This window comes from Clarias gariepinus, chromosome 2, assembly GCF_024256425.1.
Source record: "Clarias gariepinus isolate MV-2021 ecotype Netherlands chromosome 2, CGAR_prim_01v2, whole genome shotgun sequence".
Lineage (NCBI taxonomy): Eukaryota > Metazoa > Chordata > Actinopteri > Siluriformes > Clariidae > Clarias > Clarias gariepinus.
This window is the reverse complement of record NC_071101.1, coordinates 40,755,177-40,777,533: the sequence shown is the minus strand read 5'-3', so window position 1 is coordinate 40,777,533 and position 22,357 is coordinate 40,755,177. Positions and strand designations below refer to the sequence as shown.

The 22,357-nt window shown below is 43.8% G+C and overlaps 1 pseudogene; it reads right to left on the bottom strand.

The window, feature by feature from the left end:
• Window positions 1–1,245: 1,245 nt before the first annotated feature.
• Window positions 1,246–8,815, bottom strand: LOC128541037 (uncharacterized; annotated as a pseudogene).
• Window positions 8,816–22,357: the final 13,542 nt, after the last annotated feature.

Below are 22,357 nucleotides of genomic sequence, written 5' to 3'. Positions count from 1 at the left end.
ATATAATATATAAGATATATTTTTTGTGAATAAGTTTAAGTCCTCCACTACACATTATTTTGTCAAAACATTTAGACAGTTTAGAACCACGTGCCACTAAATAAAAATGTTTTAATATAATTTACTGTCAATTCTACAAAAAAAGTGATTTATTGGTTGGTGTAGTGAAACTTAATTATTATTTATTATGCACTTTTTCAAATAAACCTTATTCTTATATATATTTTAAACTGCAGGTTAAAGGCATTGGACTGCTGATGAGAAGGTCTCTTTTTCAAGCCCTAGCACCACTGGCCTGCCCTTGAGCAAAGCCCTTTACCCTCAACCACTCAGACACAATTAGCCCCGGCCCAATCCCACCAAAGATCCCAATCCAATCGGGAAACTCATGAAATGTACCGTCCCACAGAGGCCTCACCCCACAAGTCACAGTGCCCAAAGGATCCGCTGCCAGTTTCCATGGTGCCAGACCATGGTTTATTCTCATGAGAATAAAAGGATCCATTATTAACATTGAGTGGAGATAAAGGTTATTTCCCTTACATCTCAAGGAGGATCCTGTTGCTAATTGTCCTGTCTCACCTATTTTGATAAAATTTTTGGAGAAACACATCATGAACTTAGCAGACAGAGTAGAAACTAAATTAAGGCTGCAGTAAGAGTTATAGAAGAGCAAGCTTTAAGCAGTAAAAATTTCATTTACAGTGTAATACTATAAACTCAACAAGCATGCTATCACACACACCTTAGTAAACTATAAGCATTAGGATGGTTTCACTTTTTTTTTCTTTTCTTGAACTACATGTTCAGTCCAGGCAGATTTTCACACTAAAGTCACACACAAGAACTTCTATTGCAATTGTATTATACAATCAGGATAAGGATGGAAGCCTGCTAAAAAATGTAATAATAATAATAGTAATAATAATGCAATAAAAAATTGTATAACCCCTAAATGAAAAAGGACAAATACACTTAAAATATTATTTTCAAGGTTACCCTTCAGCACATAAATATCATTAAATTTGCTAATTAGGGTAAAAACAATTAGAAAAATAATCAAAGCCAATATTGTGAATCCTATGTGCAACAATATACTGTATGTGTTCAGCATTATTCTATATATGTACTGTTACTATATATTAATATTTTATGATGGTGGCATATTCATTTTCCTCTCCAGCACTGATCTGGAACCGTGCTGCTCTGGCAGTGTTAACGTGCATCACATTAACATAAACAGCATCAGGTACAGTCTGTGAAAAGACACAACATGAATATTATATACATAACACACATACGAATATTTGGCCCTTTTATTGTAGAGCCTAAAGACACAACTTATAATTATATATCTGAGAAGGTGAGGGTCTTGCCTTCTGCTTTATCTCACAGTCCTGATGTCCTTCAGTAATCATTTTCTCTCCACATCTTCCTGAATTCCAGGAACTTCCAGAATTTTTCTTATAATCTTTGAAAAAAGTTTAAAATGTTGTACTTCATATGGTATGAAGTCAGATGAAATATGATTTGTTCACAGATCTATTGGTGACTACAGAATTTAATTTTATTTATTGAGAGAAACTTTATTGTTATTTGTGTGTATGTGTGTGTGTATACCTCTGCATCTCCAACAAATTAATGCCACTACAGTGAGTATCACGAACAATAAAACACCCGAAATGCCAAAAACTGTGTAATAAAACACACTGTATGTATCTTGTTCCATTGTTGCTGAGGATAAATATATATACACACAAACACACACACACACACACACACACACACACACACACACACACACACGCAAAAAACATTAAAAGAGAGGGTACTAACTATTACACAAAGGTTAAAGTCAGTACAAAGTTTTACATTTCTTTTATGTTTTTCGTGTGGGTTTACCAAGGGGTCTCCAGTCTCAAAAATGTGTACATTTGCTTTATTAGCCCAGCTCCTAGGTGTGAATGAGTGTAAGTAGTGCCCTGTGATGGACTGTTGTCTCATCTGAATTCTCCCACTTTGTGCCCAGTGTTATTAGGCTCTGTATTTGAGATGATCCTGACCACAATAAAACAGTTGCTGAAAATAAATAAATAAATAGTCAAAACTTATAGCTGCTCTATACTATATCAAGCCAAAATCCATACATTTTTTTTCTTTCTTTTTCTGGTAAATTCCATGAATCAGAAATGAACTTGACATAAGCCCTGACAAAACAACATGAGAATGAAATTTGCTCTTTATCCTGTTGCAGTGTTGTTGAGGATGATGCAGTTGTGGAGTGTGTTGTTTTACCCTGAGGCTGTTCTGATGGAGGTTTTCTGTCTGTTTTGTTTGAGTGTATTGAAGTTACTCTTCTTCCTACAAAAAGACATATTAAAACTAAATATTATTTTTTATTACTGTTAGTAATATGGCACATGACACTGGAGTAAAACATACTTACAGTTAATAATGAATAAATGTACCTTTAACAGATAGTCTTAAATCTTTTCTATCAGCCTATACAGAACATGTGTATTCTCCCTGGTCCTCTTCAGTCAGGTCTGATATGAGAAGAGAGAGGTTTCCTGGAGAGTTGTTACTGACCAGTTTGACTCCTTTTCTGTGATTTCCAGTCTGGCTAGGGTAAATTTCCTGAAAGTGATTGTTTCTGTAAAACTTTCATTTTAGATCCTGTGGTTTGTCCTGTATGTCAGTGCAGACGCAGGGCAGAACTACAGACTCTCCTGTGAACACAGTCACACGCTCTACCTCTGTCTTCTTCAACAGCTTACAACCTGTAAACATTTACAGTCAATAACAGAAGTACTGCAATTATTAATATTCCCTGCTTGTAAATCACAACATTTCCCCTTAAATTATCAAGTATTCTTTCACATTGACAAAACATGTTTTGTGTATTTAAATACTTTACCATCAACATAAAGCGAGATGTCTCTGTGTTCCTTCTCAGTGCTGCACCTGTGGTATCCCTGATCCTCTACTCTCAGGTCAGATATGAACAGAGACAGATTAGCAGGAGAGATGTTATTAAACAGCTGAAGTCTGTCACGGTAGTGCTCATCATTTAACACTTCTGTTGCACTTCCTGTTCTGTAGGTCCACCAGGTGGTTTGCTGAGGTTTGAGAAGGTCTGAGGCTCTGTTATTAGAGCAGGAGCAGGGTAACAGCACTGAATCACCGCTGCGTCGTGTGATTTCTATCAGTTCATCACCAGAGAGAGCGCAGCCTACAGGAACAAACAAACACTGAAAAACTGATAATGTATGATGTACAACATTTTAAACTTTTTTCAAATAATATAAGAAAATACTTATTCTTCAGGTAAAAAATTATAAAATCTTGAAATGTGTTTTACAGGCACCTTACAAATTATTATTAATTAATCATATAGAAAATACATTTTGTACTAAATTAGCCACAACTCCGTGGTAGCAGATACATTCAAGTGAAACATTAAAATAATTCAGGATCACAGTATTAAAATTTTTATTAAAATTAAATGTAGGCATTTCTTATTTGCCCTGATTTTAAGCAAATATAGTGGAAACTTGAATTGCAAGCATAATTTGTTCCAGGATTGTGCTTGTACATCAAAACACATGTATAATAAAGCGAATATACGCCATAAGAAATAATGGAAACTTAGACGATTCATTCCACAGCCCACAAATATTCATATCAAAATAATCAATACAAAATGTAAAGTAAAAATATAAGAAATTAACCTGCACTTTACCTTTGATAAGAATCATGGCTGTAGTGATTGAGACCAGAGAGAGGAGAGGAGGAGGAAGAGGGGGGGGGGGGGGGTGCACAGGGATTTTAACTATACGAGTGATGCACACGCACTGAGACGGAGCATGGGAGATAATCACCCAAAATACTGCTTCTATTTCAAGACCTCGCTCATTTATCGAGTTAAATTGTATTTAAATTTAAAGTTCCTCTGTTAATGTTAACACAGTTAACAGATTTATTATTATTATTATTATTATTATTATTATCATCAATGTCTTGTGTTAGTTTCTGACAGCTAAGACATCAATATGAGTGGGGAAAGTAGGGAAGCGCGCATTATATGAAGATTTTCTGACATTGTAAAGCACACACAGTAACACTAAAACAACAACAACAACCGAGAATGAATAGTGAATTAAGAGGCCCTGATTATAGTGCATAAATATAATTTAGTACAACAAAATTCCTGAAACAAATCCTATGAAACCTTTTACACAAATGTAAGACAATTATTTTTTTAGTTATTTTAATGTTCTATTCTGAAAGTCTATTTTTCCAGTTATTTCTATATTAAAAGTCTGATGTATTTAAATGTACCATAAAAAAATAGAAAGAATTAACAAATACAAACAGAGACATAAACAGTAACAGTTAATTCTTTGTAAAAATAAAATTGTCAGCTGGTGAACTTGATTGTTTGTCTAAACATCAAACCTTTAACATTTACCAGCTAGCACCAACATTAAATAATAAATTAAAAAAGCACTTCTAATGTTTTTAACTCATTTTAACTTTTTTAACTTATTTAACAGTAAATGTCAATAACTCCAGTTCAGATTTTTCATGTTTGTTGTTTAAAGTACTTGAATGTGGAAATTACCACATTAAATAATCACTGTAGTATTTCTTTGACACAACAATAGGAGTGGCGGCCGGTCAATAAGGGGCGCTGGGGTCCCCTGCCGTATTTCTGGCACTCCCGGGTAAGTGGGATGGCACGGACGGGAAGTGTAATGTGTTTTTAACAGCGCTTGATCTGGTGTTTGAGTTCAATGCCACCAGGTACTCCACCGATCGGCTACGCATCGCGCTTTTGGTCTCGTTGCTGTCCGGGCAGGCAGCTGGAGGCACCCCTCCAGTGGGATCTTGAAACGAGGGTTCGCCAGGCTCAGGCTGCGGAGGCCGGGCCGGCAGGCATGGGTTCCCCAAAGACATCGTCTCGGACAGAGGGCCCCAGTTCACCGCCCGGTTCTGGAAGGCCTTCTGCCGTCTGATCAATTCCACCACTAGTCTGTCCTCTGGTTACCACCCCCAGACTAATGGTCAGACGGAACGGACCAACCAACAACTGGAGCGTTATCTGCGATGCTTTGTGTCCGATTACCAGCGCTCCTGGGCCCGCTACCTCACCTGGGCAAAGCTGTCCCACAACCTTCACGTCTCCTCAGCTACCAACTTAAGCCCATTTGAGGTATGCTATGGGTTCCAACCTCCGATGTTCGCCCATCAGGAACCGGAGGTTGATGTACCCTCGGCCCAACAGTTGGTCCGTAAGTGTTGACGGCTATGGAAGCAAGCCAACCGTACCATCCAATGTACCAACGCCAGCTACATCACCCAACACCGCCACCCTCCGGGACGGTTGTTTAAAGTAGGTGACAAGGTCTGGCTCTCAACCAAGAATCTCCATCTCCACACAGAATCCCGGAAACTTTCACCAAGATTCATCGGCCCATACCACATCAATCTGCAGATCAACCCTGTCACCTACCGGCTCCAGCTGCCTGCGGCGCTCCGGATCCACCCAGTATTCCATATCTCGCAACTAAAACCCTTCACCACTTCACCTATGGTTACACCCACCCCCCCTGCTCCTCCTCCCTGTGAATCATTGACGGCGGTCCCGCCTACACTGTGTGACAGATTCTTGATTCGTGCCCTCGGGGCAGAGGCACCCAGTACCTGGTCGATTGGGAAGGCTAGGAGCGATCTTGGGTTCCAGCATGGTTCATCCTCGACCCCGAGCTCATCCGGGACTACCGTCACAGGGTATCCTCCACCTCAGGACCGTCTGGAGCCGGTCCTGGACAGGGGGGTACTGTCATGCACACTCGGAACGCGACCGGCACTAGGACCCGGAAGTTAAGCGGTCGCGAACCAGGAAGTATAAAAGAAGTAAACAAACCATAGCACCTCGCTCAGTCATTGAGTCTCGCCGATGCTACGTCAGAATTCTCCACCAAACTGTGAGTACTCACCTTCTTGGCTTAATTTCCTGATCGAGTGTGTATTTATAGGACGCGGGTTAGATTGTGTCTTTCCCTTACTCCCCATTCGTGAGAGTCCTTAGACTAAATAGCGTGATTATCCTGCCTACTCGTGTTCTTCCGCGTTTGGGTTTACCATTCACGCAACAAAGGGCTAACCGCTAAAGCTACGTCTTCTGGTCACTCCAGGTTAGTTAGTTGACAAGCACAGATGAACCAAAAAAAAGTCCATCTTGCAGAGAACACATCATCCACATCCCTTTTATAGCTGAGCTCAGACAAAATGGCCGAGATAGTGTTATGAGATGCCGACCGTGCAGCGCAGGCTTGGGAAGCCAGCTAAAGAAGCAGACATGACTGACTGAGTTTTAATGAGTTTAATGAGAAATGTGTAAGGAAGAATAAGCAGAGGATCAGCAATCGGGGCACAGCCAGAGGTGGGCAGCAGTTTGGATGGAAAGCAGGTGTAGAGGTTAGGAGATAAGAGATACAAAATGCGTGCAGAGTTCAACGAACAGAATGAATGCGCCTGTGTGAGGAGATCAAGGCGTGCCGAAGCCAATGTTTTGGTTAAGAGCAGCAGCAGGCAGAAAGATCTGAGATCAGTCGCTCGATAGTTCAGGTCTGGAATTTCCTACAAGTTTACCTGAGCCTCCAACAACAAACTAGACTTCATTTTAACTTAAAGACATCAACTGTTATATTAAACCGCTAACCCTAACCCAGCCACCTAACACACAGTTTGACTGCAGATTGATCCCTACGATCTGTTATCACCCAAATGAGGATGGGTTCTCTGATGAGTCTGGTTCCTCTTAAGGTTTCTTCCTATTGCCATCTCAGTGAGTTTTCAATGATTTATCATTTTGATTCATTGTTCATACAAATATTTCAGTCTGTAAAGCTTCTTTGCGACAGACAATTGTTAAAAGCGCTATACAAGTAAAATTGAATTGAACTATATTGAATCAAAGGGGCCAAGTGTATGCAGTATCCAATACACAGAGTGAGAGCGGGCTTGTGAAGAGGCGCTGGTGATTGAACTTTGATTAGGAAGCACGCATCTGTAATTCAAGTAGCAATAATTCTGAGAATTTAGACAGAGTCGTGGTCAAAAAACAGAGGGGAAAGATCGTAGACGATAAATCCATCAGTTTATTGAACAAATCCAATTAGTGAAGCAAAAACTTAACCGAGGACAAAAGGGTCGACTGTATGAAAAAATTAAAAAGCAACTTGGCAAAAAAGGCCCAAGAACAATGGACTAGGAGCACACAATAATTTCGCAAAGAATGGTAGTTTGTGAGAGCATTATATAGAGCGAAGTGATAAATAAGATGAGAAACAGGTGTGTTTAAATGAAACGAAATGGCAAAATGGAATCAGTGGCCTGGAGTGCGGAAAGGGGTACAGGTGATTATGGGTTGGCTCGAGATTTGGGAGTGACCTGGCGTACTGTGACAGGTAGGTAAGTTTGTTACCTCGTTACCTTATCATTTGATGTGTCAAGTGTAATTCTAAACAGAACCTCTTATAATTTAAAGAGTGTCGCGTCAATATGTGAGGGCTAGTGCAATAATCTCTGTCTCTCTAATTATTACTTAACTACCTCTGCCATTTTGTCTGAGCTGTATCATAAAATAAATGTGGATCATGTGTTCTCTGTAATATACAGAATTGTTTTAGTTTATCTGTGCTTCCTTCCTTACCTTTGAAACTCTGGCCTGCAGGCTTTCTTTTAAGATAACTTTATTTAACTCAACTTGAGTCAAAGCTGGCCTTTACTTATTATTCAGTCTTTTTTTGTTGAAACAATAAACAGTGATACACAGTTCACACCACATGGACCACAGATGTGATAACTGTGATAAAACGAAAAGATTGGTAAATGTATATAAGTATCTGTTTAAAAAAAAATGAGGTGTAATGTAGGACGTGAAAATGGTAGTCACTGACAGAAGGATATCAGAAAAGGTGTGAAAATGAACACTCATCTATTTACAGCGATGACCACAATGAACATATGACATCCAGGTTACAGGAAATTACCTTTTATATTTTGTTTTACGTGCATTATAATAGATTCATGTAGTTGGTCATCTAAGGTTGTATTTGTCTAATACTAAGGCCTGCTACGCAAAACATAAAATTAACTAAGGGGGCACTAACTTTTACACATGACTGTACATTCAATTAGACAGAGACTGTGAGAGATGTAATTCGGAGTGTAGAATCCTCCTTATTCATTAGCCCACCTCTCATCAATACATTTTAGACTGAAGTTAATCAGGATGAAAAATACACATGATTAAATCTGAACCACTCTTAATAAGGACATTATAACACAAGGCATGACGTGTATGTTTATCTTGCATGTAAATTTCCTGCTGTCTTTGGACAGTTTAACTAGAACTACACGCTGGTCTTGAAACGTAAAATTTTAGTAAAATTACATTTACAAAATATAAAGCCATAATCAAATATTTCCATTGGATGTGTTCATCTCTGTTGGTCCTATTAATATTATAAGACTGTAGTAAGTAAAGTTGTTGTTGATTAAAACTCTATATAATAAACAATTGACAGTGGTCAATTTGTTTTGGTTTGGTTGTTCTGGAACAGGGCTGAACTACGGCCTACTGTAAACTCAGTCTAGACAGAAAGCACATGAACTAAACACAAAGCAGCTGAACTAAGAACTGGCTAATATTCTCTCTCCTTTCTGTAATAGAAAATAGAAAATAACTTCACTCACCTGCAGTCATGTGAAACACGACAGACACAAGATACAAGCACTTCATCATTACTGAATCTTGTGCACAAACACCAGTACTTTAAAGTGCAACACACATTTTGGGATGATTACATTACTATCTCACTCACGTACGCATACACACACACTGCCTGAGTGTCTCCTTTTTTTATATATTAACAGGAAGCCTCAACAACCACTACGTCATCTCTATTTAGAACATATTTTTATTACTCTTTTCATAGATCACCTTACAAGTTTATATTACAGCGATGACCACAAGGGACATATGACATACAAGTTACAGGAAATTACCTTTTTCGTTATGTTTTCGTGCATCATAATACATGATAATAAATACAATAATAGATACATGATGCTGGTCATCTAAGCATCTGGTTGTATTTTCAATATGGGTACAGCAGGATTTAATAAATTAGGTAATATTCTTCCCCTGCAAAATTACTGGAGTAATAATATATTTTAGCTGACAAGTTATTAAACCCTAATGATGCAATATGTAGATTCTCATTTCCTAAACAACCATGTCAGAAGACATCCTGAGGTCATGGCAAAGATATTACTCTGTTTCAGGACGGTCTAATTATTGTCAAGTAAAGAAAAAAACTAAGATTATTAAACTACTAAAATTGCATTAAGAACATAAAAACACACTATTAACACCTGGAAGGGTAGTGGTGCACCATCAACTTCGAGGCAGAAATGTGGTTGGAAAACCGTTCTTAATGAGCGTGGTCGAAAAGTAAAAAAAAACAAATTCAAATTCAAATTTTATTTGTCACATACACAGTAAGATATGCAGTAAAATGCTCAGACAACTGCTCATGACCTAAAAATAGAAGACTATGAATAGTAATAGGAAATAAATATGAAAATTAAAATAAAGGGTAAATATAACTAGGATAGAATAAAATAAAATATAAAAATTAAAGTTAAAAATAAAATAACTGTACAACAAAAACACACAATATAGAAAATATTTTAAGAATGTATGAAGAAATATAGAACAATAAGAGCAGCAGAACGGGTAAGTTTATATTTATGTAATTTTTGTGTGGAATGGAGTTAGAATAAATGGTAATGAAAGAATGGTAATGTCCAGCGTTTGTGCAATCCACATATTTAAAGTGTCTTGTGCAGTGCAAATATGCTTAAAAGTGATTTTTTTAAAGTGACTTGTGACAGAGTGATATGATAATCACAAAGTGTTGTTGTGCAGTGGCCACTAGTGTAAATGAATGTCCACAATGTCCAGTGTGTGTGTAAAAACCATATGCGTAGGTCAGTACTGTGTGGTGGTGTGATTGAGAGACCATATCGCCTGTGGGAAGAAGCTCCTCCTCAGTCTCTCTGTGTTGGCCTTCAGGAAGTGGAATCGCTATCCTGACCTCAACAGAGAGAACAGTCCATTGTTGGAATGGCTGAGGTCCTTCACAATCTTCCTGGCATTTTTCCAGCATCGCCTGCTGTAGATTGAGTGCAGGTCAGGGAGCTCGGTGTGGATGGTGCGCTCAGCTGATCGCACAACCCTCTGTAGAGCTCGTCTGTCCTGCATGGTGCTGTTCTCGAACCAGGTTGAGATGTTTCCCGTCAGGATGCTCTCTATGGTGCAGGAGTAAAAGTTCCTGAGCACCTTGGAGGGCAGTCGGAAGTCTCTCAAGCGTCTGAGGTGGTAGAATGTGGAAAAGGGGGGAAATGTGGAAAAAATTTACTGATCTATAATTGTAGTCGAGTGGAAGGTACCAAATACCCAGAAGAGCTTAGTTTAAGAGGCTTGGATCATAGCAGTACTTGTTAAAAGAGAATGAGCTAAATATAAAATATGAAGAGCATATTAACATAATTCCCTTTCCTAGTGTCCAAGTTAGTAAGTGATGTGTGGAGTAGATGAGAGATGGCATCGTCTGTGGAACGATTTGGATGGTAAGTGAACTGTAGTGGGTCCAGTGTGTCTGGTAGTGAAGAAATGATCTCTGTCTCTGACCAGGCGTTCAAAGCACTTCATCACTACTGAGGTGAGAGCTACAGGGCGATAGTCATTAAGAGAAGCAGGATAAGGTTTCTTTGGGACAGGAACAATGATGGACTCTTTGAAGCATGTGGGGATCACTGACTGAGATAAAGAGATGTTGAATATCCCAGTGAACACAGGTGCTAGCTGGTCTGCGCAGGCTCTGAGAATATGGCCTGAGATGCCGTCTGGTCCTGCTGCTTTCCTGGTGTTCACTTTCTTGAATGCTCTCCTCACGTCATGCTCGGAGATGATAAGCGCGTTTCCGGTTCTGGCAGTGTCTTCCTGCAGCATTAGCATCGCTAGCGTCTTTAGCTGCAGCCTCGAAGCGAGCATAGAAAGTGTTCAGCTCGTCTGCCAGAGTCACGTCCGCGTTCGTCATACCAGATGTTGTTGTTTTATAATCCGTTATTGTCCTTAGTCCCTGCCACAGGCTCCTAGAGTCACTCTGTTGGAGTTGTGACTCTAGTTTTCTCCCGTAGCGCTGCTTCGCCTCTTTCACCGCCTTCCGGACGTTATATGACGCAGCCTTGTATGGGTCCATGTCCCCCGACGCGAGTCCCGTGTTGTAGGCAGCGGTGCGAGATCTCAGAGCGTCGTGGATGGTTTTATCCACCCACGGCTTCTGGTTGGGAAACGTTCTAATAGTCTTTTTCTCCACGGTATCATCCGCTAGTTTCCCAATGAATCCCACAACCGCTTCCGTAAACACGCTGACGTCATCATTGGAGCTGTTTCGGAACATGTCCCAGTCAAGTGCGTCCTGTAACGCAGCCACCGATTGGTCCGTCCAGCGCGCGACCTCCCTCTGAACCGGAACTTCCTGTTTCAGCCTTTGTTTGTATTTTGGTATGAGGAAGATGGCGGCGTGGTCAGATTTACCAAATGGAGGGCGAGATTGTGCCTTGTAGCCGTCCTTGACCAATGTATAACAATGATCTAGTGTCCTTTCACCCCTGGTGGGGCAGGCGATGTGCTGATAAAAGTTTGGCGCTGCGAGTTTGAGGTTGGCACTTGTAAAGTCCCCTGCCGCAATAAGCGCAGCGTCCCGGTGTTGTGTCTGGTGCTGTGAGAGTGCCTTATGCAGCTCGCATAAGGCAGTGTCCGTGTCCGCTTGTGGTGGAATATAAACGGCGCTGATTATGACCGATGTAAACTCCCGAGGTAGATAAAAAGGACGACACATGATGGACAGTAGTTTCAGATTTGGTGTGCAGGAGCGTGTGAGAGAAACAACGCTCGACTGTTGCACCAGCTGCTGTTCACTATTAAACACACGCCGCCTCCCCTTGACTTTCCCGAGTCCCATGTCCTGTGCGTGCGGTGAACCGAGAAGAACTCGGCCGGCTGGATGGCGTGGTCCGGCACCGAGTATTAAAAACTAAGTATTAAAAACTAACTTAAAAAACAAAAACAAAGAAAAGGTGGTTAAGAAGAGATTCATGCACCCATCATATGTAGTGCTTACCGTACAAGCCAATGGGGCAGTGTTATGATCTCAAATTCAAATTCAAATTCAAATTTCATTTGTCACATTACCAGTCATAAAACACGCTGACGTGTTGCATCAGTTGATCAGGTCTATGTTTATCAATGTTATGTGCCTAAAAAATGAGGGCAGTTTACTGCCTGAATATACTGAAGTTCCAGGTTTGTCCATCAATGGACTTTTTTTCTTCCCTGATGGCATGGACATATTCTAAGATGATGATGCCAGGAATCATCAGGCTTAAAATGTGAAAGAATGATTCAGAGAGTATGAGACATTTTCACACATGGATTTAAGATGGGTCCGTGAGGTCAAGATTTCAAACATACCCAAGATGGCGCCAGTAAGGTCTGCTGCAATCACGACCGCTCTGACCTCTCTTTTATTGTTTTTGTTTTTTTAAGTTAACTTTCCGTAACTTAAAGCCTGCATTTTTTTCATCATGGTTTACATTAGGTATGACTGTGACACTCTTATTCTTTATTTCTATTCAAAGATTTTAGAATTGAGGGAGAACCAAGGGGAAAAGAGTCAGCATCAGGAACAGACTAAGAGCTCATGCAAACTGCACACTTTTGCCTATCATTCTGTAAGTTAATGTCTAGTCACTGAAAAACAAGCTTCAGCAACACGTTGCTTAACCAACTACCATGCCATCCAGATGGACTAGTTCTTCTCGGTTCACGGTATGGACAGAAAAGTCTAATTTGGGTAGTCAAAAGGAGGCGGCATGTGTTTAATAGTGAACAGCAGCTGGTGCAACAATGCAAGCCTTGTACCTCACATGCTCCTGTACACCCATCCCCGGACTTATTTACCATCAAATGTCATTCCTTTTATCTTCCTCTGGAATTTACATTGGTCATAGTCAGTGGTGTTTACATTCCACCCTCAGGCAGACACAACACCAGGACACTGCGCTCATTGTGACATGCCACCATGTTCTTTATGGCAAGATCTAAACAAAGGCTTAAACAGGAAGTCCCGGCACAAAAGAAAGTCATGGATCAGTGGCCACCCTACAGGACGGACTGGATGACAAAGGCTGGGAATGTTCCGGCCCAGCACTGATGACATCAACATACTGTATTTACAGAAGCAGTTGTTGGATTCCTTGGTTGACCAGCGGGTGATACCGTGCAAAAATGACTATCATTTCCCAATCAAAAGCCATGGGTGGATAAAATTGCATTGGGAAACATGGACTCATAGAAGGCTGCATCATACCATTTGCAAAACGGTGAAGTAGGTGAAGCAAGCCATGGCATTAGAGTCATAGATTCAACAGAATGACTCTAGGAACCTGTGGCAGGGACTAAGGACAATAATGGACTATAAAGCAATATTCACCAACATCTGAACTGAAAAACTCAGGTGTATCTTTGACAGACAAGCTGTGGCTAACAGCAGTAACAGCGTTAGCGATGATAACAATGATACCTGTGCTAATGGCTGCAGACAGAGAGAGAATCCCAACGCAGGAAATGCATTTATCATCTCCACACCAGGAAAGTAGAGGGCCAAACAGCATCCCAAGTCGAGTCCTCAGAGCCTGTAAAGACTAGCTAGAACCTGTTTTCACAGTAATATTCAACCTCTTCTTATCCCAATCGTTAACCAGCACATGCTTCTAAAAGTCAATTATTGTTCCTGTCCCAAAGAAACCCTATCCTAGAGTCATAGCTCCAACAGAGTTTAATTTAATACTATAATTCCCTCCACACTCACCACCAAGCTGGAGCAACTGGGACTTAGCCCATCTATGTGTCAGTAGATCTCCAACTTCCTAACTGGCAGACCACAGGCAGTAAGGATGGGCAAACATGTCTCAGCCTCCCTCACCCTCAGCATTGGAGCCCCACAGGGTTGTGTTCTGAGCCCCCTGCTTTATTCATTGTACACCTATGACTGTGTAGCTACTACCAACTCCACCACCATCATTATGTTTGCTGACAACACCGTTGTGGTGGGCCTGATCTCTGGAGGATATTAGGATTCAGGAGAACTTGTGCCAGAGGAACAACCTACTCCTGAACGTCAGCAAGACAAAGGAGCTGATAGTGGACTTTAGTACAAAGCAGAAGAGGAACTAGCAGACCCTGTTATCAATGAGAGCCCTGTGGAGAGAGTGTTTACATCATGCAGAACCTGTCATATTTCTGTCATATTATGGTGAAAAAGCATCTTTACCACCTCAGATGCCTGAGAGACTGCCCTCTAAGGTTCTTAGGAACTTCTACTCCTGCACCATAGAGAGCATCCTGATGGAAAACATCCCAACCAACTTTGAGAACAGCACCATGCAGGACAGACGAGCCTTACAGAGGGTGGTGCGATCATCCGCACCAGGCTCCCTGACCCTTAATCGATCTACAACAAGTGATGTACAACAAGGCCAGGAAGGCCAGGACGATCTACAACAAGGCCAGGAAGATTGTGAAGGACTTCAGCCACCCCAACAATAGACTGTTCTCTCTGTTACGGTCGGGAAAGCACTTCTGCTTCCTGAAGGCCAACACAGAGAGACTGTGGAGGAGCTCATTCCCCCAGGCTATAAGGAATCCTAATTACAACAACACATAGAACTTAACACTCTGAGCTGCTCTCTTAATACCTGCCACATTGCTTATACGCACATTTTTGCACACCACTAAACTGCAAACTTTAAACTTAGACACACACATTACATACATTCACACATTACACATGGCACATTTGCACATTTTGCACGCCGGTGCACTATGAACTTTGAACTGCAACCTTGCACAGTATTCTGCACATCCACACATTATCTTGCTCATAACTGGACACAGTTCTACATTTCACTACATTACTTTACATTTTACCTCTTCTATATTTTATTTAATTTATTTTTTCTCATTTTATTTTATTGTGGCGTGGGTGGGGTTTGACAGACGACCATCATGCTTTGCGGGAGGGGTTATGATGTGTTCACCGTGTTGGGGAAAGGTGTTTGGGGTAGTGGCTTCGGCCAGGTTGTGTGTGTGTGTGGGTAGATGTCTGTTTAGTGACTGTGGAATGTGCTGTTGCTCAATAAAGTACTCCCAGCCATTTGCATTGGGCAGCCAGGAAGCTGACTTGTCTCTCCAGCATTCTTCTTAGCGGTAAAAACGCTACATTTGGTGTCAGAAGTGGGATGGAGAGTAACGGCTTAGAGCGCACCCCAGAGCAAGCTACAGCTCCGTGCGCCGTCAGCCGGCGAGGCGACCTGCAGCTGCACCTGCCGTCCTACAACGGCGCTGTCGAGCCCCACGCATTCACCGCCCAGGTGGAGCTAGCCGCTGACTTCGCAGGCTGGTCCCCGGCGGAAACAGCCGTCCGGGTGGCCCTCTCGCTGGAGGGCGAAGCTCTCCGGGCGTTGGAAGACCTCCGGCCGGATGAGCGGAAGGACTGGGCGAAGTTGCGGGAGTCGCTACACTTCCGGTTCGGCGCGAATGACCGTAACGAGGCCGCGTGCGAGGAGCTGGCAACCCGCGTGCGGAGCGCCTCCAAGCCACTAGGGGCGTTCGCCATGGACCTGAGATCTCTCGCACGCCGGGGCTACCCGGAATTCGGGCCCGTCCAGCAGGAAGAGCTAGCACGGCGTGCGTTCCTGCGGGGAATTCGGCCTGAATCTCGTGGACGGAACTTTGCGCGGTAACTTCGGGTTAGCTCTCCGACCCCCGTGAAGCCGAATGTTCTCCCTGCGCAGTCCTCCGGAGCCCCCGTCGGTAATCAGCCGTCCGATCCGGTGTGCAGCCAAGTTATCGCGTCACGTAAACCATCGCCTGTAGCCGTTTCGCCTGTGCTCCAGATGGACTGTGATCAGCTAACTGCCGAGCAGGAGAAGGATCCGGCGCTGCAGCGGGTGCTGGGGTGGGTTAACGCGGGCCAGAGACCGGATTATGCCGCGGTTGCTCACCTGGGGCCCGAGGAAAAAGCTCTCCACTCGCAGTTCAACCGACTAGTGTTGCGGGGAGGTTTACTCTACCGTCACTGGGAACGACCGTGCGGCGCTGGCGAATCTTTTCAGCTGCTGGTGCCGCGGAATCTGCGGTCACGAGTGTTGGGAATGGTACACGGGCATGCGGGTGCGGGACACTTCGGAGTCACTAAAACGCTGCGGCGGTTGCGCGTTCGCTTCTACTGGCCGGGCTGCCACACGGATAGTGAACTCTTTGTGCACAGATGCGACATCTGCACGGCAAAGAAGGGACCTACCCAGCGCTCGCGGGCACCCCTGCAAGACTTTCGGGTGGGGGCACCTATGGAGCGTATGGGCGTGGACATTCTTGGGCCGTTTCCTATCTCCGATCGCGGGAACCGGTATGTGCTGGTGGCCATGGATTATTTCACCAAGTGGCCGGAGGCGTTTGCTGTCCCTGACCAGAGCGCTTCCACCACGGCTCGAGTGCTGGTGGATGAGGTGTTCTGCCGATTCGGCGCCCCGGAGCAGTTGCACAGTGATCAGGGGCGTAACTTCGAGGCGGAGGTGTTTGCGGCGGTGTGCGAGCGCCTCGGGGTGAAAAAGACCCGCACCACGCCCCTTCATCCGCAGAGTGACGGCCTCGTGGAACGCTTCAATCGCACGCTCACCACCCAACTCGCCGTGCTTACCAGCGACCGTCAAAAGGATTGGGACGAACATTTGCCTCTCGTGCTTTGGGCTTATCGCACAGCAGTGCAGGAGTCCTCACAGCTGACGCCAGCTGCGTTAATGTTCGGTCGCGAGTTGCGCACGCCCGTGGACCTTGTGTTCGGGTCCCCCCCACAAGTGGATTTACCCACGAAGCCGGGGTTGGATTATTTTTTTGTACTGAAAGACAAACTGTTCCGTGTCCACGAGTTGGCACGTAGACACTTGGCGGACGCCGGTGTTAAACAGCGCCGCGTGTATGACACTCACAGCCAGGGGCGAGACTTTGCTGCTGGGGAGCAGGTGTGGGTGTATTCCCCTGGAAGGAAAAGGGGGCTCTCGCCTAAGCTCATGTCTCACTGGGTGGGCCCCTGCACGGTCATTGCCCAGCTCTCCGATGTAGTCTACCGGGTGCGGTTGACGGGGCGGTCGCGAGTGGTCGTGGTCCACCGAGACCGTCTCGCTCCCTATCGGCCCAACGCCAGTGAAACATTGAACTCTGTGGAGGCCGGTTCGCCTCGGGAGGGGGGCTGCACCCCTCCTTCCCCCGCGGAAGGACTCCGGCGTTCACAACGCCAGCGCCGGCCACCGTCACGCCTCCAGGACTGAGTTCGCCATGGTGACCGGGGACGGTCACAGCTCGGGTGGGGGCAGTGTGGCGTGGGTGGGGTTTGACAGACGACCATCATGCTTTGCGGGAGGGGTTATGATGTGTTCACCGTGTTGGGGAAAGGTGTTTGGGGTAGTGGCTTCGGCCAGGTTGTGTGTGTGTGTGGGTAGATGTCTGTTTAGTGACTGTGGAATGTGCTGTTTCTCAATAAAGTACTCCCAGCCATTTGCATTGGGCAGCCAGGAAGCTCACTTGTCTCTCCAGCATTCTTCTTAGCGGTAAAAACGCTACATTATTATATATTTTTCTATTTCAATTTTTTATTCTACTATTTTATTCCAGTATTTTAAATCTAAAGTTTATTTACATATTTCTTATATTTCTAATTTGTAACTTCTTTTATTTTCACACTGAAACTTTCCTTTCGAATTTTGAGGTCATTAGCAGTTATCAGCAGTATAAGCCTTTCACCTCATATCATACTGTGTATGACTGTGTTTGTGATGAATAAAATTTTAATTAGAATTTAAATTCAATGACTATCACCCATACAGATGTGGCCATTAAAAATGCATGTTTTTTTTTTTCCGCAGAAGGCCGCAATTTATCTCCCGGAGTGCTGCTACGTCCCGCAGGCAGCATTTTAGAATTTAAATAAATGTGTTGTGCTTCACAGAATATCCACCAGATGGTGCATGGAAGGGCTTTATCTAAAAGCCAGACCAAGTACACCTTTTTTCCTCCCACATTGCAATTTTTATTAAACAAACATAAAGCCATAAGAAAAAAACAACAACATGTGGACCCCTAATTCAATAGCTTGTTGGTTACATTTAGTAATAATTTTAAGTAATCGTTTTCTGTATGAAATGTTCAGTCTCTCACATTGTTTTGGTCCATTCTTTTTTATAAAATGTTACATATGGTGGTCCGTCTAGGGTTGAATTTGCCTAAGATTGACCCACTACAATCAGATCTTCTTTGTCTTTCGGCTGTCCACTTTCACGGGTCGCCACAGCAAATTGTCTGCCTTCATCTAACTCTATCCTCTGTACCCTTTTCTCTCACACCAACTAACTTTATGTCCTCTCTCACTGGATCCATAAATCTTAGCATCCTTCTGCTCACGGTCACTCCTCCGAACATGTCCTTTCCTTCTGGCTGATACTCTTTTTAACACATAACAACACACACACACACACACACACACATGCAAAAAACATTAAAAGAGAGGGTACTGTTGTCTCATCTGAATTCTTCCACTTTGTGCCCAGTGTTATTAGGCTCTGTATTTGAGATGATCCTGACCACAATAAAACAGTTGCTGAAAATAAATAAATAAATAGACAAAACTTATAGCTGCTCTATACTATATCAAGCCAAAATCCCTACGTTTTTTTTCTTTCTCTTTCTGGAAAATAGGATGCTATGCTAGAAGCAAAGTCCTCCACAACTTGCATGCCTGCAAGCCTCTGACAAGTATGAAAATGAAATTTTTAGCATTTATGTTCTCACAGACACTGTGAGCATGTGGGAATGACTACATAATTGTGGCCAAGGCAACAGTTCTTTTTCGAAGGAGAAAAAGATGCACAAAATTGCAAATTAGCTTCCTTTGAGCTTACTCTTTTTAATCTAATTTAGAAAGCTCTTTATATGGACTCAATCTATTCTCATCCCACCCTCACTCATGCATTTTATGGTGAGCTGAGAAAGAGCAAATCAAGAGTTATTTATATTATATTATATTTGTAGGCTGAATTAATAGATTGAAAATGATTGATTGTAGGATGCACCCTTGCTAAAAATTAACCAAAATATATTTTCTGTGAATAAGTTTAAGTCCTCCACTACACATTATTTTATCAAAACATTTTGACAATTTTGAACCACGTGACTGTAACGGTTAACCCCTAGAGGGCGCCAAAGCGCCTGGGTTTGATTGTTTTATTTTGGTATTATGTTTAAGTTGGACTGCATGTCCCAGACTGCACCTCGGTCAGGTGACGTGGGAGTTCACCTGAACCGAGGTAAGGTAATTAAGTTGATTATAAAGAGCCTGACTGGAGCACAGTCAGGCGTCTAGCTTTTGTTGTCCTTTGGTAAAGTTTTATGTTGGTGTTTATTTTATGTGCTTACTTAATAAAAAGCAATTACTAAACCGCCAGCTCGCCTCCTGCAATTATGCCACGCACACACACACGCCGACTGGGGAAGCATGACAGAAAGCTAGACCGTCGTAGTGGCATAGCGGAGGTCGCTCCCCCAGACGTTTTTTGGGGGGGCGCTATCACCATCTCGCCCGAGCTGGCGGAATGGCTGGAGGACAGCGAGGAGCAAGGGGAGAGAGAGCTCTTGCAGAGCTGGGAAGGCTGCAAGCTGATCGAACCAGCGGACTGGCTGGAAGACAGCGAAGAGCAGCGAGAGAGAAGAGCGCGGCACAGCTGGGAAGGCTGCAGACTCGCCATTCGGCGGACGCCGTTCAAGGGTGAGGCAGCGGGGAGATACACGGTCCCAACCACCATCCAAGAGGCACGGGCCGAGGAGGCCTGGCAGGACGGTGACGAGGACTTAACGGAGGAGGACTACACGTTGTTGGCACAGCTAAACCGAGAGCGCATTTCCGACCTGCGGGAGCAGGTGGCGCTACTCCAAAGGCTGCTCGTCCAGGTTCGAGAGAACTGCGATGTAGCTCCGGACACTCTCCCTCTCTCTAATCTGGACGACGCGCTCCTCCTCCCGCTCCCGGCTGTAGTCAACGTGGAGGTCTACGTGCCGCGGCTGCCAGACACGTTTACTCCTCAGCCGCCAAGCGTCGTGTGCGGCGCTGCCGATCAGCCGCCTCCGAGCTGCACAGGCATCGAGCCAGCGCTTCAGCCGGGATTCGAGGATGGCCTACTGCTTCCTCCGCCGCCCGGCTTTGAAGACATCGCGCCAGCTCAGCAGCCGCCGATGGAGGCAGCGAACGACGCTCCGGCCCCTCAGCCAGACTTCCAGGCCGGCCTGCTGATTCCTCCGCCGCTCGGCTTTGAGGACGGCGCTCCAGCTCCGCCGCCGCCCAGCTCAGCGAGCGTCGCTCCAGCTCCGCCGCCGCCCAGCTCAGCGAGCGTCGCTCCAGCTCTGCCGCAGCCGCCGCCGAGCGTCGCTCCAGCTCCGCCGCAGCCGCCGCCGAGCGTCGCTCCAGCTCCTCAGCCGCCGCCGAGCGTCGCTCCAGCTCCTCAGCCGCCGCCGAGCGTCGCTCCAGCTCCTCAGCCGCCGCCGAGCGTCGCTCCAGCTCCTCAGCCGCCGCCGAGCGTCGCTCCAGCTCCTCAGCCGCACCAACCCTGCTCGCGAGAGGGGATCGACCGCCTCGGTGTTGGGGGTCCAGACTGGGACCGCTGGGGAGGGAGTCCGGGTCCTCCGGTAACGCTCCGGAGGAGCGTTTTTTAGGGGGGGGTACTGTAACGGTTAACCCCTAGAGGGCGCCAAAGCGCCTGGGTTTGTTTGTTTTATTTTGGTATTATGTTTAAGTTGGACTGCATGTCCCAGACTGCACCTCGGTCAGGTGACGTGGGAGTTCACCTGAACCGAGGTAAGGTAATTAAGTTGATTATAAAGAGCCTGACTGGAGCACAGTCAGGCGTCTAGCTTTTGTTGTCCTTTGGTAAAGTTTTATGTTGGTGTTTATTTTATGTGCTTACTTAATAAAAAGCAATTACTAAACCGCCAGCTCGCCTCCTGCAAATTATGCCACGACCGCACAAACGCCGACAGAAGAATCATGACAGTGCCACTAAATAAAAATGTTTTAATATAATTTACTGTCAATTCTACAAAAAAAAGTGATTTATTGGTTGGTGTAGTGAAACTTAATTATTATTTATCATGCACTTTTTCAAATAAACCTTATTCTTATATATATTTTAAACTGCAGGTTAAAGGCATTAGACTGCTGATGAGAAGGTCTCTTTTTCAAGCCCTAGCACCACTGGCCTGCCCTTGAGCAAAGCCCTTTACCCTCAACCACTCAGACACAATTAGCCCGGGCCCAATCCCACCAAAGATCCCAATCCAATCGGGAAACTCATGGAATGTACCGTCCCACAGAGGCCTCACCCCACAAGTCACAGTGCCCAAAGTATCCGCTGCCAATTTCCATGGTGCCAGACCATGGTTTATTATAGATAACGAGAATAGAGAGTAAAAGGATCCATTATTAACTTTGAGTGAAGACAATGGTTATCTCCCTTACATCTCAAGGAGGATCTTGTTGCTAATTGTCCTGTCTCACCTATTTTGACTAAATTTTAAGAGAAACACATCATGAACTTAGCAGACAGAGTAGAAACTAAATTAAGGCTGCAGTGAGAGTTATAGAAGAGCAAGCTTTAAGCAGTAAAAATTTCATTTACAGTGTAATACTATGCACTCAACAAGCATGCTATCACACACACCTTATCTTGAACTACATGTTCAGTCCAGGCAGATTTTCACACTAAAGTCACACACAAGAACTTCTATTGCATTTGTCTTATACAATCAGGATGATGATAGAAGCAATTAAAATGCTTGTAATAAAAAATAATAATAGAAAATGTAATAATAATAATAATAATAATAATAATGCAATAAAAAAATTGTACAAACCCCAAATAAAAAAGAACAAATACACTTAAAATATTATTTTCAAGGTTATCCTTCAGCACATAAATATCATTAAATTTGCTAATTTGGGTAAGAACAATCAGAAAAATAATCAAAGCCGATATTGTGAATCCTATGTGCAACATTTAATATACTGTATGTGTTCAGCATTATTCTATATACAGTTTTTATTGTTACTATATT